Consider the following 15,818-nt stretch of genomic DNA (forward strand, 5'->3'; position numbering starts at 1 on the left):
CCAAAGATGTGCAGGTTAGGTGAATTGGCCAAGCCAAGTTGCCCATAGTGTTCAGGGATGTGTACGTTAGGGGTAAATGTAGAGGAATGGGTTTGGGTGGGATACTCTTTGGAAGGTCGGTGTGGACTTGTTGGGCTGAAGGGCCTGTTTCCATGCTGTAGGGATTCTTTTAAAAGCCATCTCCATTCAACTCTGCAAATGTTTAAGAATGTGCATTGCGTTGACAAAGAAGCACAGTTACAGGTTTGCCAACACAGGTTATAAAGGCTAATGAGTTGTTGAACCCATTACATTGTGCCAATGAATACTTGCTGTTACTTGTCAATCTCCTGTCCTTTCTTTGCTTCGACCTGTCCTACCAGAAGATCATTCCTTCTCAATTTGCATTAATGGTCATTACAAGCTCTACAATGTATTTCCAAGGAACTGTCTACATTTCTTTCAGAATTTCCAAAGTTTACCACACAGCACAACATATCCACAGTCACTGGGAACAATGTCCCAAATTACCAGTTAATTGATGAAATTAATAATGTAATCAAATAAGTGTGAATATTTCACCTCAAAACATAAATTGTTTGGCTTAGCAGACAATAGAGTTCCATAGTTAGACAATACAAATATTTCAGTAATTATCATACCATTTTTGATACTTTAATAAAATACTCTTCCATCCAAATATACAAATGTTATAAACACTCCAACATACATACAAAAAATGGTAGTCATAAAATGGTAAATACATATTACATGGTACATACGCTTGCACCATACAAACATGAACATTATACATACATAAAAGTGTTACATTGCATGAAATGGTTGTGTTCATGTGGTTTTATGAGAACAACACAATCACTAGGCACGAACCATGAAAAATCCATCATAATCAGACAAACCACATGCTTACTACTTCAAATTAGTCACTGTGATTATTTACAAGAGGTCAATGGAGTCTTATCCATCCTTTTTGCAAATTTTGTGCTTCCCAAGCTGAGGGATATCAGTGTTAGCAAATTGAACATGTTAGTGTTGCAATTGCCCACCATCAGCAGGCAACACTTTCAGGCTGGTTGTAGGTAGTACTGCTGGTTGGGCAGCAATGTTATTACACACCTCTGGAGCAGGTGGGTCTTGAACCTGGGTCTCTCTATCCAGGGGTAGGGACACTACCACTGCAACACCAGAGCCCTGCAAATAATGGGTGTTCCTTCTTGCCTTTTTGGTAAACCTCCAGAATTAGTTGTAATAATAAGCAGCAGTTTTATGTCATGGACCATTGGGATGGGGCTGCACTTTCACAGTGGGCCTTTATGCTTACAAAGGTTGCAGTGTCATTCTGTGCCACCTGAAGTCTGATCCTTGAGGCAATCGACAGGATACTAACTCTGTTCCTCACCTTTTCAACAGGACTTTATTAGAAATTAGCCCGGCAGTATCCAGATGGACAGAATGGGCTTATAACTGATTCACACTGACAGTGTCTTGTGGGGACATGAATTAAGCAACACTGCTATCCCTCCTCTGGTTTACTAGTTAAGATCAGACTGATCCTGCTGATACTTCACTGACCACGTTGAAAATTCTCTTGCCTGAAACTGTATGTTGACATTTTCTGAGAGCATGCCCTAGCTGGGGCTCCCACAATATGGCTTGGAAATTTGTCTCTCTCTTTGGCAATTCAGGAGACCAGGCTTTCAAACCTGGAACAGAGTGAAATAAGAATCAGGACCAGATTGTGTACTCTGAACTTGCACACAAATGGCTTTCATTTAGCCTAACCATCCACAAGACAAAAAAAACATTGAATATTTAAGCTTAGACGACATTGACCCTTCAATTGTGTTTCAGCTTCAGAAAATCTTTTGGGCAGAATCAGTCATTTCTGTGAAGCAGATCTTAGCTCACAAATACCATTAGACTGATGAATCACAAAATGTTCCAGAGTATAGCTGCAATGTGGGAACTGACATCAGCATTCCAACTTTAGTTCAAATTCTCTTAAGAAACAAATCAAAAACTGGGTTTCAAAAGTGTCTTCTACCTCCTGATGTTTTTCGGTGTATCCTATTCTGATACTTTATATTTTCTCAGATTTTTTTTTATTTCAAGGTTCTCCTGTCTTCCTGCATTACACCAGCTTGGGGGCTGGGATCCATGCTGTAGTCCAGATGGAACTATGCTCAGCCAACTCAGTATTGCACGTGGAGTGAACTGTAACCAGTCTGCTGGACAAAACTGCACTGATCCCATTGTACTTGGACTGTTACCATGGAGTTCTAATAGCCAACATCAACAACTTATAGGTGTGTAAGGCAGCACAGTGGCTCAGTGGTTAGTACTGCTGCCGCACGGCCCCAGAGACCCGGATTTGATTCCAGCCTTGGGTGACTGTGTGGAGTTTGTACATTCTCCCTGTGTCTGCGTGGGTTTCCTCCCACAGTCCAAAGATGTGCAGATTAGGTGAATTGACCATGCTAAATTGCCGATAGTGTTCAGAGATGTGTACAAAGTTAAAAATCACACAACACCAGGTTATAGTCCAACAGGTTTAATTGGAAGCACTAGCTTTCGGAGCGACGCTCCTTCATTAGGTGGTAGTCTAACCTGTTGGACTATAACCTGGTGTTGTGTGATTTTTAACTTTGTACACCCCAGTCCAACACCGGCATCTCTAAATCAGAGATGTGTAGGTTAGCTGCATTAGTCAGGGGTAAATGTCGAGTAATAGGGAAGGCGAATGGGCCTGGGTGGGTTACTGTTCGGAGGATCAGTGTGGACCTGTTAGGCCAAATGGTTTGCTTCCACATGGTAGGGATTCTATGATTATCAAGTACCTGGTTAGGTGGGCTTCCTGAACTGAATTGCTTTTGTTAGGAGAATTCAAGGTGAAACTAAATTGCTGGAAGTAAGTTTTCTTCCCAGATCACAGGTATTTTTGGCTTTGAGAAAAGTCCTGGAATCACTAGAAACTGGTGAAAGAGATGGGTCATCCAGTAAGAAACCAGGTATTGCCAGTGGAGTTTACTATTGCTATCAGACATCCCGCCACTGCTAAGCCAATAGGCAAATATCCAGCTCGGAACCAAATTTCTCCAATTTCTCCATTCTCAAACTTATTTTCAGTCTATTGGCATAATTACACCTTTTCCAAAGTGAACCATAATGAGAATCATCAATGTACTTAGATTATTGAATTAATGACCAAATGTTTCCACAGTAGAATGAACACCAGGCATATATGACAAACCATTGATTACAGTGAAAAAAAAGTACAGTGCAAATCACTAACACAGTGAAAGATGGAATTCTAATAAACAGCAACACTCAAACTGATGGAGCATGAACTCAGTACTTCAACGAATGCTGAACTGTTTCAAGCGATATATTCGATAACCTCATTTATTATCATAAGCCATGTACAACATATATCCTGATAATGTATGTCTGCAGGACTTTGGAAACATACACAGCGATGATTAGTGCATCAATAATAGCTTATGCATGACTTATAAACATAATCTACTGAAGATCAATATTCTTTCAAAGTCTTTCTTAAAACGGAATCCTGCATTTTCCAGAGTCAGCAAAGTAAAGCTTTCAGGCAAAACTGAGGACTGTAGAGACTGGAGATTAGGGTTGAGAGTGTGGTTCTGGAAAAGCACAGCAGGTCAGGCAGCATCCGACGAGCAGGAGAATCGCCATTAAGGGCAAAAGCCCTTCATCAGGAATGAGGCTGGGAGTGGAGAGATAAATGGAAGTACGGTGGGGCTGAGGGGAAGGTAGCTGAGAGTGCAATAGGTGGAAGAAGGTGGGGGTAATGGTGATAAGTGGGAGGGGAGGGTGGAGTGGATAGGTGGGAAGGAAGATGGACAGGTAGGGCATGTCATGAGGGCGGTGCTGAGTTGGAAGGTTGGAACTGGTATAAGATGGGGGGGGGTGGGGGCGGAGGGGAAATGAAGAAACTGGTGAAATCCACATTGATGCTGTGTGTTTGGATCTTCCTCTAGGTGTCGGGTGGTGAGGGAGTGGTGATGGAGGAGGTCCAGGACCTGCATGTCCTCGGAGGAGTGGGAGGGGGAGTTGAAGTGTTCAGCCACGGGGTGGTGGGGTTGGTTGGTGCGGGTGTCCCGGAGATGTTCTCTGAAGTGCTCTGCGAGTAGGCATCCTGTCTCCCCAATGCAGAGGAGACTGCATCGCGACCAAGGGATACAGTAAATGACATGTGTGGAACTGCAGGTGAAACATTGATGGATGTGGGGCCTTGGATGGACGGGAGGGGTGGAGGTTTGGGCACAGGTTGTGCAATTCCTGCGGTGGCAGGGGATTGTGCCAGGAGGGGAGGATGGGTCATGACCAGGGCCTCCAAGCCCTCCGTTTCTTCTCCTCCCAACACCCTACCAGTCCCCTTCCACTGACACACTTACTTGTTTGGCTGAATTGGACTTCACCATCAATAATTTCTCCTTTGAGGTCTCCCACTTCCTCCAGATGAAAAGAGTAGCCATGGGCACCCGCATAGGCCCCAGCTAGGCCTGTTTCTTTGTCAGTTACATAGAACAGTCTATCTTCTGTAGTTACACCAGCATCATTCCCCAAGTTTTCCTCCACTACATTGATGACCACCTCATGCTCCCACAAGGAGGTTGAAAAGTTCATCAACTTCACCAACACATTCCACCCTGACCTTAAATTCACCTGGACCATCTCAGATATCTCCCTTCCCTTCCTGGACTTCTCCACCTCCAACAACAGTGACCGACTCAACACTGACATGTTCTACAAACCCACCAACTCCCACAGCTACCTGGATGATACCTCCTCCCACCCTGCCTCCAGTAAAAATGATATCCCTTATTCCCAATTCCTCCGCCGCATCTGCTCCCAGGAGGATCAGTTCCACCACAGAACACACCAGATGGCCTTCTTTTCAGACAATAATTTACCCTCCCACATGGTTGATGACGCCCTTCAGCACATCTCTTCCACTTCCCATACCTCCAGCCTCGACCTCCACCCCTCCAACCACAACAAGGACAGAACTCCCCTCGTCCTCACCTTCCACCCCACTGACCTCCGTATACATCGCATCATCCTTTGCCATTTCCGCCACCTACAAACGGACCCCACCAGAGACTTATTTCCCTCCTCACCCCAATCCACTTTCCGTAAAGACCATTCTCTCCCTGAGTCCCATGTCAGGTCCACACCCCCCATCAACACATCCTCCCATCCCGCCACCTTCCCCTGCCACCGCAGGAATTGCAAAACCTGCGCCCACACCTCCACCCCTCACCTCTGTCCAAAGCCCCAAAGGAGCCTTCCACATCCATCCAAGTTTACCTGCACATCCACACATGTCATTTATTATATCCGTTGTTCCCGATGTGGTCTCCTCCTAGCAGAGCGCTTCAGAGAACATCTCCGGGACACCTCCACCAACCAATCCAACCGCTCGTGGCTGAACACTTTAAATCCCCTTCCTCTCCTCCAAGGACATGCAGGTCCTGGGCCTCCTCCATCGCCACTCCCGAACCACCCTACGCCTGGAGGAAGAAAGCTTCATCTTCCATCTTGGGACCCTCCAACCCTATGGCATCAATGTGGATTTCACCAGTTTCCTCATTTTCCCTCACCCCACCGTATCCCAGTTCCAGCCCTCCAACTCAGCACCACCCTCATGACCTACCCTACCTGTCCATCTTCTTTCCCACCTATCCACTCTACCCTCCTCTCCAACCTATCACCATTATCCCACTTCCATCCACCTATTGCACTCTCAGCTACCTTCCCCTAGTGCCACCACCTTACCCTTTATCTCTCCACCCCCCTCGGCTCACAGCCTCATTCCTGATGAAGGGCTTTTGCCTGAAACGTCGATTCTCCTGCTCCTCGGATGCTGCCTGACCTGCTGTGCTTTTCCAGCACCACACTCTCGAAAGTAAACCTCTTGTCCACAGATGCCTATAGGATATTTCTTCGAAGTTGTATACTTAAAATTACAACAAAAGAGGAAGAGGAACATTCGAAACAAGAGAAAATGTGGTCAAGGAAAGTGAAGACCAAGGAAACACAACATGGGTTGAACTTCTAGATAGGAGATCCTGACATATACGAAAGATTAATGCTCCCTCATATTGGGCCATTCAGGGGATTAAAGGGTAAATCGATGTTAACAAGTATTCTGTTGCTCCAGAGTGTTCCATTTCATTCCCCAACTGTTGTGTATGCATGAGTTGAACTTTACATATCAGAAGCTGAGGACTTGGGAAAAACTGGAAAGTGGATGCAACCATTTCCACTGAGAGGTATAGCTTTGGCATAATGTAGGAGCAACTCTGATGAGGAGTCAGTTCGACTCGAAACACTAGTTTGCTCTCTCTACATGGAAGCTGCCTGACCCGCTATGATCTCCAGCATTTGTTGTTTTCAGTACAGTTTTGACAAGTTTTGGGACCAACTATTTATGGTTTTTTCTCTTGCTGTTGATGTAAGATGCACACTCTGGAATCTCCACCACAGTTCACCTCCAACAGGACATCATGCTGCCATTCAAACATCCACAGACTTAATGAAATTCATATTGATCATCGTATCCAAGCATCTAAATCTAATCTAATCTAAGTAAACTAATCCTACTTCGCTAAAACAAAAAGTGGGTGGCACAGTGGTTAGTACTGCTGCCTCACAGCGCCAGAGACCTGGATTCAATTCCCGCCTCAGGCGACTGTCTGTGTGGAGTTTGCACATTCTCCCCGTGTCTGCGTGGGTTTCCTCCGGGTGCTCCGGTTTCCTCCCACAGTCCAAAATGTGCAGGTTAGGTGAATTGGCCATGCTAAATTGCCTGTAGTGTTAGGTGAAGGGGTAAATGTATGGGTATGGGTGGGTTGCGTTTCGGCGGTTTGGTGTGGACTTGTTGGGCGGAAGGGTCTGTTTCCACACTGTAAGTAATCTAAATCTAAATCATTCTCCAGTGTGAAGATGGATAGTCCATTCCACCTCCTGGACTGACTTCCCTCCAAATGCCTTTCAAAGCTCTTCTCATGGGTGATGCCTGAAATCTGTGAAGAAAAACTGTATAATAGCCCCAAGTCCCATGCTTTGTGAACTTCGTGGTTAATAATTAAAGTGTTACATTTGTATTGTTGTTGCTGTATGGGTTGACTACCCAGTTAAATCTGATGATAGATGGAAATGTGTTGCTGGAAAAGCGCAGCAGGTCAGGCAGCATCTAGGGAACAGGAGAATCGACGTTTCGGGCATTAGCCCTTCTTCAGGAATCAGAAAGGGCTAATGCCCGAAACGTCGATTCTCCTGTTCCCTAGATGCTGCCTGATCTGCTGCGCTTTTCCAGCAACACATTTCCATCTCTGATCTCCAGCATCTGCAGACCTCACTTTCTCCTTAAATCTGATGATACTCCAGTATTTCCTGTGGTCCTGCATGTACGTTTTGAGATTAAAAAGCTACCTTTCTGGCGATTATCCTGCTGATAACTGAGCCACACATAACAGAAGTGAACTTGGTTCCATTCCCAGCCTGCTATCTGATTGGATTAGAGGCATGATTAGGGTATTGTTATATCCCTTGTAACTGGGTTTAATCATCCAGATTTATAGTGGAAATGGCAGAGTTCCTGAAAACCATCTGCCAAGCCTTGATGTAAGTGTGTGGTCACCAGAATGGAACAGGATCCTGTTTGATCCTGATCCTCATCTTTCCCAATCAGGAACAGCTTGTCAAAATTCACATCCATAGATTGTACATGAAGAGTGGCAGCTTGGCTGAGTTATTATTAGGCATCTGATGCTTGAGGGAACGCACTTCAGCCAGAAGCACATGAAAATTTTTTTAAAATAAGAGAATAAAAACAAAATCATACAATATTTGAATAGGAAGGGATATGGGCCAAATGCTGGCAAATGAGACTAGATTAATTTCAGATATCTGTACGGCATGTACATGTTGGACTGGTCTGTTTCCTTTCCATGCTGTACATCTCTATGACTCTATATTGAAGACATAACTTTGTTAACTATGTACTTGTTTACTTACCATAAATTATTATTTATAGCTCCCAGCAGGCATGGGTTTGATGGACCAAATGGCCTTTCTCTGTACCACAATGACCCTATATTTCGATTAATTTTGTCACGAGCAACGGCTGGATGAGTTCTTCTTCCTGGTTCTGAGCCACTTGTTGAAAGTGAGTGTGAACAGGCAGTAAAGGGGCAGAGACCCATTACACCAGACCTCCTTCTGTTTAGTACTCCATCAATTTTCAGTGGGTTTTGTACTAACCCTGAGTACAGCCTTGAGTTTACAATTAACTACATTAGCAATGCTTTTGAATACACTGTACAGTTTTGTGCCACAGTGCGTGTTACCTGGCCAGCCATTTAACTAGCAGTCTATCATTAATAGGGTATGCTGTTTCTCTGATAGCGAGGTTTGTAGCAACAATTTGAGGCTATTTTTGAATTTACTACAACAACAACAAAAACAGAAATTGCTGAAAATATTTCTGCTTTTGCTTCTGATTTACACCATCCACAGTTCCTCCGGTTTTTATTCTGAATTTACTTCCTGTTTCTTATTTAAAGTTCTTTTTGTTTCCACTTTGTAGGTCGTGTACCTTTCTGCCATATATGTTGGCTATTTATTTTTCAATGTCCACAACAGGAGGCCAATAAGTGTCCCCTGTAAGTACCCCCTTTCACTTCTGTTGCTTTGGAGGAGCAGATCCAGCTGTCTCCCCCATTACCCCCAATGTATAGTCACTGCAGGTAATTCAGCAATAGAGGATACAGCTCTGCATTTGGATATTCCTACACACATGTTGCTGGATATGTAAAGGTAAAGTCACCATAATTTTACTGGACTATAGGGACGTTTGCTCATTAGAGAGACGACTGGTGGTGGTTAAACTGAGGGTCACCATGCCTCAGGCAAGGCCAGAGGCTGAGAAGAGTTCAGCTGCTGAGGGATTTGAACACATGCTGTTGGCTTCCTTTTGTATTGCAAACCAGCCATCCAGCCAACTGAGCTAACCAACCCCCCTGCTCAATACAGAACACTACCCATAAATGCATGTAGGAAGACACTAAAAGGTGAAGAGGCAGTGACTGCAGATCCTTCACTTCAGTCAGCCTCCAGGCATTCTGCAGGCTGTGCATTATTTCTGAGAGTAGAATTATTTAATACCAACTCTGTTTTGCCGCCCATCAAACAGGGATGGTCGCTCCATCATTTGCCAAAAGGTTCAATATCCAACCTATACATTTATTGATCCAACCTTGCTTTGGCAGACACTTCCTTACCCAAACATCTGCTGTCGTCATCAGAATGTACATGCGAAATACGAGCAGCTTTTGGAAAGCCCATTAAAATTTTCATTTTGATCTGCAGCAATGTTTTTTTATAAATTTACCCTATCTACCAATAATGAGGCTGCTTACATCAAACTTCCTGCTCCCCAAACACTGGTATTTTCCCAGCATGAGGTCCACACCGTAGATCAACTGCTATATGTAAACAGAGCTTGCAAATAATGGAAGGTATTCTTTTAACAGTCAGGTGGATCTGCTACATTATTGTTCAGGCAGGTTTTCAGAGTACTGTCCTCTAAGGCCCGTTTCCAAACTGTAAGGAATCTCATCTAATTGCAGGTGGACTCAGACTATCAAACCAGAAGAGTTAAAAGAGTAAGTAGCCACTCAATTTAGTTTGGAATCTAATACCTTACTCTTGTGAAATCACTTCCAAGTCAACATTAGTTTGAATACTTCCTTATTTGCATGTTTCTGCCTTCATAATTTATATTTAAGTAATATTTTACTATTTTGTCCTGCAGATATTTTAGCATGTCTCTGTTGTTAACGCTAACCTATATTCAGGTTAGGTTGTAAAATTGAGCATAACAATTTAACTTAAAGACTAATTCAATAATTATGCCCTTTAACTGTGTATTAATTTGAGGACTATATTACTGCTTTATCACTCAAGTCTCCCCTTCACAATACCCTTGAACACAGCAAATGGAAGCTTGCTAAATTCACCTTCCTCTGGGTTAGAAAATGATTTTCAGTATGAATTGAGCTGCTAGAATTTTCCTAGATTTGTTTTAATTCACTCATGGGAATGTTGGCATTGCTGGCTGGGCCAGCATTTATTTCCCATCCTCGTTGCCCTCGGATACAACTGAGCGGAGCAGTTTGCTAGGCCATTTCAGAGGGCAGTTAAGAGTCCGCCACATTGCTGTGGGTTTGGAGTCACATGTAGGTCAGACCAGCTGTGGACAGCATTCCTTCCCTAAAGGACCTTATTGAATTCGATGGGTTTTTACAACAGTTGACAATGGCTTCATGGTCAACATTAAAGATTTAACTCCGGAAATGAGATTATTTACATATGAAATCTGCTTTTCACCTGAATTCATTTGTTCTTGCAATTTGTTTGGAAATTATAGCAGCAGCAATACTCACAAGCAATATAAATTTGCACCTTGGTGTTATTGCTCAGAATTAATTGGAATAACAACAAGAAAATATCTCTTGTTCATTCAAGACTCATGGATCTCAAACACCAACTGTCATGACCAGAAGAAATAAGAAAAGGAGTGGGCCATTCAGCCCCTCAAACCTGCCTCTGCCTTTCAACAGTACCATGGCTGACCCAACATCCCTCATGTCCACTCTCTAGCATTTTCACTGTAACCCTTGATTCTCCTTCTCAGCCTTAAGATATGCACAAGGACTCCACCCTGACAGCTCTCTTTGGAAAGGAGTTCCAAAGACTCTCAATCCTCTGAGAGAAGAAATTCCTCTCTTAAATTGGCACCCTTGTATTCTGAGACTCCCCCATCAGGAGAACTATCCTCCCAGTATTTACCCTGTCAAGCCCCTCAAGAATCTGATTTGTTTCAATCAAGCCCCAGAAGAGTCCTATATGGTTCAAAATCATTGGTGACAGCCTGCGTGTTGGCAGGACCATATTTAAAATACATATGATTCACTCTCTTTTACTGTTGTGAATGTCCAATATTAATAAGAACTATTGGCCTTATTATTAGTGCTATTATTCTAAGACTTTAAGATAATTTTTGGCTTTTGGCATTACTTGGCTTCATTGGTGGCACTTTGGAACTCAGGATGTACGATGGTTTCACAACTTTCTTAAAGTCCTTCCTCAATAAATTGGAAGCTGATTCCTTCTTTGAAGGTTTAGTTACCACAGCCCTGAAATTTAAGAAGAAGTTTGTTACATAATACATCACCTCATCAACAGGCCGTCAAAAGGGTCAGCATCTTTCTAATCAAAGAAATGTCATCCAATGTGACTGATATTCTGAATTTGGAGATGCAGTTGTTGGACTGGAATGTACAAAGTTAAAAACCACACAACACTAGGTTATAGTCCAACAGGTTTAATTGGAAGCACACCAATCTGGTGTTGTGTGATTTTTAACTTGATATTCTGAAAGCTTTCTAACTGTGTGGTGACTGAAATGTCAGCTCATTGTTCACAAGTAAGTGGCATCATTTTAAGGTGAGAGGAGAAAGATTTAAAAGGGAGCTGAGGGACAATGTTTTCACACAGAGGGTGATTCGTACATGGAATGAACTACCCGAGGAAGTGGTCGATGCAGCTATAGTTACAACATTTAAAACACATATAGACAGGTACATGAATAGGAGAGAGCTATCGGCTAAATGTAGGCAAATGGGACTAGTTTAATTTGGGAAACTTAGTCAAGTTGGACTGAAGGGTTTGTTTGTGTGCTGTATGACTCCATATTTTAAAAAAAATGAGTTAAACAGAGTTGTTCTTATAGGAATGCACTATTTCATATGCCACGGATATATAAACATTAAAGTACAATGCGACTTTAACTATCCCATTATAAATTTAACCCATGATTGGTTGCGAATCGTGGATGCAGCATCACAATGAATAAGAAATGACAACATTTCTTATTTTGCCAGCGCACTACCATCAATGCTTGTCGAAAGAAGTCACCTTTTCTTTTGCTGTAATTTTCCACAAGTTCTGGGTGTTGCCAGCAGTGTGCCAATCCCTAACTATCATTGAACTGAATGGTTTGTTAGGGTGTTCACAGAGGGAAGTCAAGAGTCGACCATATTGCTGTGGGTCTGGGCTCCAGACAAAGGAAAGATGACAGGATATTAGTGAATCTTGATAGATTTTCACAATTGATATTAGCTTTGTGGTCACCATCCAGATTTTTAAACTGAATTTAAATTCCACCAGCTGCTATGCCCCAGAGTATTGGATTGCTAAAATAAACAAAAGTAGAAATTGCTGGAAAAAGTCAAGTCTTGCAGCATCTATGGAGAGTGAACAATGTTAACACTTCGAGTCCAGTGACCCATCTTCAGAAGTCTGAATTATTAGTCACCATACCACTGGCCGTCTTTTTATTAATCTAGACTCAGCTTTCTTTTTGGTTTATCCAGGTGTTGATTCATGAAATAGCATTATTCATGATCCACAGAACTGCTCTGAGTAACCATTGTCTTTATGTTACAGTCTCACTGTGGGAATATTAGCTCTGGCACTGAGTTAGCTGTCGACGTAGTCTGGTGACTCTGATGAAGAGTCACTGGACTCAAAATGCTAATAGAATGCAGAACAATACAGCACAGAATAGGCCCTTCGGCCCTCGATGTTGCGCCTACCTGTGAACTATTCTCAGCTCATCCCCCTACACTATCCAATCATCATCCAAGGATTGTTTAAATCTCCCTAATGTGGCTGAGTTACCTACATTAGCAGGTAGGGCATTCCACGCCCTTACCACTCTGCGTAAAGAACCTGCCTCTGACATCTGTCTTAAATCTATCACCCCTCAATTTGTAGCTACGCCCCCTCGTACAAACTGACATCATCATCCTAGGAAAAAGACTTTCACTGTCCACCCTATCAAATCCTCTGATCATCTTGCATGTCTCAGTCAAAATCCCCTCTTAGCCTTCTTCTTTCCAACGAGAACAGACCTAAGTCACTCAGCCTTTCCTCATAAGACCTTCAAATCGTAACTCTGCTTTCTTCCCACAGATGCTGCCGGACCTGCTGAGTTTTATCAGCAGTCTCTGTTTTTGTTTCAGATCTCCAGCAGCTCTTTGATTAATACTGACTTTTCTCGCAGGGTTCCCCGCTCCTCCTGCCTGAGGCTTCTTGAATTATCAGCAGATGGCTGTTGGAGTTGTTGCAGTGGGGGCAGGATTATTTGTTTTCTCACTGGGTATTTAATCTGTGGAGACAAAAGAAGTTCTGATGCTGAGGTACAATTAATCTTTACAACTGCATAAAACATGGTGTCCAGAACAGAAGTGCATCACAGCAACTTTCAACCTTTAACTACAACCAGAGGTGTTACACAGAACCTTCTGAGGTGTCTGATCAACCATTGCTCACTGTTTGGGACAATGTTACGGTAAAACCGGCACCTTTATTGCTGAAGGTAAAATAAGCACCAGACATTTTTAGTCTTAAAAAGCAACAAAATTATTGTGCTGTAAAAAGTTTTGCATTTACCCAGCATCTCTTGCAAACCCAAAAGTGCGTTATAGTCAATAAAGGAGATTGGGAGGTCATGTTGTGGCTGTACAGGATGTTAGTTAGGCCACTTTTGGAATACTGCATTCAATTCTGGTCTCCCTGCTATAGAAAGGGTGTTGTGAAACATGAAAGGGTTAAGAAAGATTTGCAAGGATGTTGCCAGGGTTGGAGGGTTTGAGCTATAGGACAAGGCTGAATAGACTGGGGTGATTTTCTTTGGAGCATTGGAGGCTGGGCGGGGGGTGACCTGACAGAGGTTTTTAAAATCATGAGGGGCGTGGATAGGGTGAATAGTCAAGGTCTTTTCCACAGGGTACAGGAGTCCAGAACTAGAGGGCATAGGTTTAGGGTGAGAGGGGAAAGATTTAAAAGGGACCTAAGGGGCAACATTTTCAAGCAGAGAGTGGTGTGTGTATGGAATGAGCTGCCAGAGGAAGTGGTGGAGGCTGGTACAAATACAACATTTAAAAGGCATCTGGATGGATATATGAGTAGGAAGGGTTTAGAGAGATACGGACCAAATGTTGGCAAATCGAACTAGATTAATTTAGGATATCTGGTCAGTATGGATGAGTTGGAAGTTCTGTTTCCGTACTGTTCATCTCTATCATGCTAGTGCTGTTGTAGTTGCAACAAAACAAACAGAGCAACTAAGCTCCATACAGCAAAGCTTTTACAAACAGTCATCCAACATCGCCTGGATAGTTCTTCTTTAAAACAGTGCCATGGGATCATGGCTGTTCACCTGAGAGGATAGATGGAGCCTCAGCCAAAAGGCAGCATCTCTGTCAACGCAGCACTCCTTCATTAATGCACAGTGATTATCAGCCTGGATTATGTGTGAAACTCCCTGTTGTGGGGAAAGGGGATGGGGAAGTTTCGACACAACCACTCGGCTCAGGTAAAAACAACGACTGCAGATGCTGGAAACCAGATTCTGGATTAGTGGTGCTGGAAGAGCACAGCAGTTCAGGCAGCATCCAAGGAGCAGCGAAATCGACATTTCGGACAAAGCCCTTCATCAGGATTAAAAGGGCTGAGTGTGCTCCCCACTGAACCACAATCTCATGAGCAAGAGTGGATCTCCTTTTATGGTAAAGCTTGTGCTAAATTAGGTTTTGCAACTTGCGAAACTCTGTGCACATTGTAGAGTATTGCCTCCTGTTCTCACCTACCCTGCCTTTTAAAAAGGCACCAAATGCCATTGTGAGCTGAAATTCAGATCATTCAGAGTCTATGCAGGGATATACTAGTTACAAGTTTCAGACTAATTTTTGCAGTGTAGTTTCTAAATAGGCATTTAGCTTCGTGTTGAAGTCTTTCCAGTAAGTGCTGAGGGCTCTGTATCAAATATCAACACCGTCTTTCCAAGTGTGTGAAAGCATTTTAGTGACTGAATTCTGTCCAGTGGGGGAGCTTAACAAAGTCGTAGGAGGAAAGGCTTAACTGGTTTTCCCTCGGGTCACCCAGGCATGCTCAGCGCATCAGTCAATAGCAGCTGCAAACTTAAAAGAGGAATAGTTGCAGAGAACTCAATATATGCTGGGCGCTTTGATTTTGGGAGAAGGCAGGACAATGGGTTCATCAGCAGAATGTGTACACTAATGGCCGCAGTAGGAAAGTCTGTCCAAATCAACGGATTATCAGCTTTTGAAATGCTTCCTGGGAATGGAAAATATGTCAAGGCACAATGATGTAAGTAGGGCCAGCTCTTAGTGGGCAGCTATTTGTCATTTGCACCTTGCCTGAGCACTTTTGAGGAGTCTATATTAATTGAGCCTGCCTTCGGTGACCAGGCTGATTTGCTGGCCCCAAATCTTCCCAGTGCATCAACCACAGAAAGCATCATTTTCTCTGCAAGTCCCAATCTAATGAGGCACGTTGGAGGCTGAAGATGAGGCAAGTGTCAGATTAGACAGCTCCTACTTAGAATGGCAAAAGACATTTCTTCTGCTACTGCTAAGGAGATAGAGTTTTAAAAGCGAGAAGTCTTGTTATAACCGTATAGGTTGTTGGTGAGGCCACACCTGGACTACCTGCTCCAGTTTCGGTCCCTGTAGTTAAAAAGAATATCCTGACGCTGGAGGCTGTTCAAAAGAGCTTCACTTGTCTGATTCCTGGGATGAAGAGATTAATTTATCAAAAACAGCTAAACAGGTTAGGTCTTTATTCATTAGACTGGAGATGAATTTGCAGCGATCCTGTTGAAATGTACAAGATTCTGAAGGGCCCTGTCA

The 15,818-nt window shown here is 43.2% G+C and overlaps 1 pseudogene across 1 annotated transcript in view; it reads right to left on the bottom strand.

Annotated features, from left to right (window-relative positions):
• Nucleotides 1-632: 632 nt before the first annotated feature.
• LOC122561833 (uncharacterized) overlaps nucleotides 633-15,818 on the bottom strand; it is a 47,508-nt pseudogene continuing 32,322 nt past the window's right edge. Inside the window, exons 6-8 of the transcript XR_015761057.1 lie at nucleotides 13,158-13,273; nucleotides 11,119-11,237; nucleotides 633-1,703 (exon numbers count right to left, since the gene is read on the bottom strand). The product of XR_015761057.1 is annotated as an uncharacterized LOC122561833 (transcript). The remainder of the gene's footprint in view (nucleotides 1,704-11,118; nucleotides 11,238-13,157; nucleotides 13,274-15,818) is intronic.

This window comes from Chiloscyllium plagiosum, unplaced genomic scaffold, assembly GCF_037043375.1.
Source record: "Chiloscyllium plagiosum isolate Xiang-an unplaced genomic scaffold, Cpla_swu_hap1 HiC_scaffold_23, whole genome shotgun sequence".
Taxonomy (NCBI): Eukaryota; Metazoa; Chordata; class Chondrichthyes; order Orectolobiformes; family Hemiscylliidae; genus Chiloscyllium; species Chiloscyllium plagiosum.